This window comes from Bison bison, unplaced genomic scaffold (genome assembly GCF_000754665.1).
Source record: "Bison bison bison isolate TAMUID 2011002044 unplaced genomic scaffold, Bison_UMD1.0 scf7180017864197, whole genome shotgun sequence".
NCBI lineage: Eukaryota > Metazoa > Chordata > Mammalia > Artiodactyla > Bovidae > Bison > Bison bison.
The window spans coordinates 4,691,440-4,693,898 of NW_011494769.1; the positions used below are offsets into that span (position 1 = coordinate 4,691,440).

At 38.0% G+C, this 2,459-nt stretch overlaps 1 protein-coding gene across 4 annotated transcripts in view; it reads right to left on the reverse strand.

Moving 5' to 3' along the window:
* MEIS2 (Meis homeobox 2) overlaps nucleotides 1-2,459 on the reverse strand; it is a 223,255-nt gene that overhangs the window by 147,229 nt on the left and 73,567 nt on the right. The window lies entirely within an intron of this gene.

The window sequence follows — 2,459 nt, forward strand, 5'->3', positions numbered from 1 at the left end:
GCCGACCCAGGTCTCCCGCATTGGAGGCAGATGCTTTAACCTCTGAGCCACCAGGGAAACCCAATATGCTGTCTGCTGCTAAGTCGCTTCAGTCGTGTCCGACTCTGTGCGACCCCATAGACGGAAGCCCACCAGGCTCCCCCATCCCTGGGATTCTCCAGGCAAGAACACTGAAGTGGGTTGCCATATGCTATCTAGGTTGGTCAATATGCTGTCTAGGTTGGTCATAACTTTCTTTCCAAGGAGTAAGCGTCTTTTAATTTCATGGCTGCAATCACCATCTGCAGTGATTTTGGAGCCCAAACCTAGTACCAAAGGTCATTAAAAACTGATGCTTTTCCACATGGTCACATTTGATTATCTCTTAAGTAGTTCATAAGCAAACATAAAAGCTTCAGGATTAAGCAATAAGAGGGGTCTTCATCAAAGTGCTATCAAGTAATTGGTGGGATTTTTGCCACATGGATCTAAACTTATGGTTTCCTAGAAACTAATGCAAGAACTAAACTGAGCTTATAATTGACTAATAATGATCTCATATGGCCCATTCAGTCTTACCACTTTTTCTTTTAATTCACTGTGGGGCCAGATTGAAAACAAGTGTAACAACTCATGAGCTACCTGCAGGTATCCTGGAAACACTGAAATGGAACCTGTAACTCTTCACCATGGGGAAAAAATAAGGTTGCTTTAATAGAGAGTTCCAACATGTCACCAATCTACAGGGAATAATCCAGCATTCACTTCTTCTGTTTGATTAAAGCCGTCTTCTTTTTGAAAGACTAGTGCAGCACCAGCCCAGTACACTTGGGTTGTTTATTGTCGGCTTATGACAGGGTCACACCAGGTGTCCCAGGGTAAGAAATAAGCCATTTTACAACTGTCAGATGACCAGAGTTGTAGGATCACCCTTTTCTAAATTATTAGTAATGGAATTACCAGATATTCCCAAGTCAAAATTAATTCTGGAATACTTGTGAATATAGAGGAATGATGCAAGAAGTAAATATGTCTCGAGAGTTATAATCTGATAAGTCAAGTATTACAATTAAGAGTAGCAACAAGGTTTGGCACTGGAATTAACAAGGGTAGATGTCCAGCCATTATCTGGCTGTGTGAGGCAAATCAGGTGCCAGTAAATTGAGGGGCAGGGTGGTTAAAGAGGGTTGATTAGTGGCTCATGTTAATTACCTATAATGCTCAGAATAATATTCTCTTTATTTCTTGTCATCACAGAATTCTACAATAATAATCGCTTGAGTTGTATTTTCTTTTTGTGGACAATCAAGACAGAGTCAACAGTATTCATGTTATCTATTACAACCAAGAAGTAAAAACTATAGTTTAAGAAAAATTATCTGCCATTATATTGTGACTTGACAACTTATCCACTATCAGATAAAAACAAATTAGTTCTGGCAGATTTGGGACTTGGCAGTTCAAAATATGAATAGCAAATGTAAAAGCATGAAAATGGCATTACTATTATGTTTTAAGAGGATAATACACCTTTAAAGGGTGCCAGTGATTACATACTGTAAACAACCCCTGCCAATCAATTTAGAAAGTGGCAGGCAGCATGTCAATATAACACGGCAAATTCCATTCAACCAACCTAATGCTTCCTACTCAAGTCACTACTTCTTAACGGGAGCAGTGGGGCTGGATATCATCTTTGCACTTCATAATCTGTTTCAAATTGCAAAAACAGACTACAGCACGGAGAACGCAGGGCATTTCCAGGAGTCCTCTGAAATCTGTGCAGTAACAGTCTCTAAAATCAAAATGAATCCTGAATGTTAAGGTCACTTTCTGACCCTATCCTGCAGCAAACTGAGTGCGCTCACAACCTAGTCAAACTGGACTTTAATTCCTAACTGCTCCACCTCTCCACAGAATACACTTGCAAACTGTGGTCATGTGGAATGAAGAAATGGAAATTTTCTCTATGATCTGAATGAATATTCACGGGTTTCACTAAACAGCATTTAATAGCACTCTATTCTTGGAGTTTTTAAATAGCTGAATATTCAGATATGCACATGCCTATTTTCTTTTATTCAAGGGTCCTCAATTCTCCATTTCCTTGAATTCTTTAACGTATTTTTAAACAATTATACTTAAGAGTGATATTTTATGAAATTAGATGCTAAACTTTGAGCTAATCATTATTTTAGTTTCTTTTTGATGGTAATTTAATAAGCATTTCATTCTTCAATCTCTCTCAGTTACTTATTTTTTTTAAATGTGTCTGTCAGCTCATAACTCATAACCTGGGACTTAATTTTCTAAGTGTATCTCAGCTGAGATAAACGGGATAGTCTGATATACTTTTTTTTTTAATTATTGGAGTATATTGCTTTGCAATGTTGTGTTAGTTTCTGCTGTACAACACAAAGTGAATCAGCTACGAAAGTGTTAATCACTCAGTTGTGTCTGACTCTTTGAGACCCTATGAG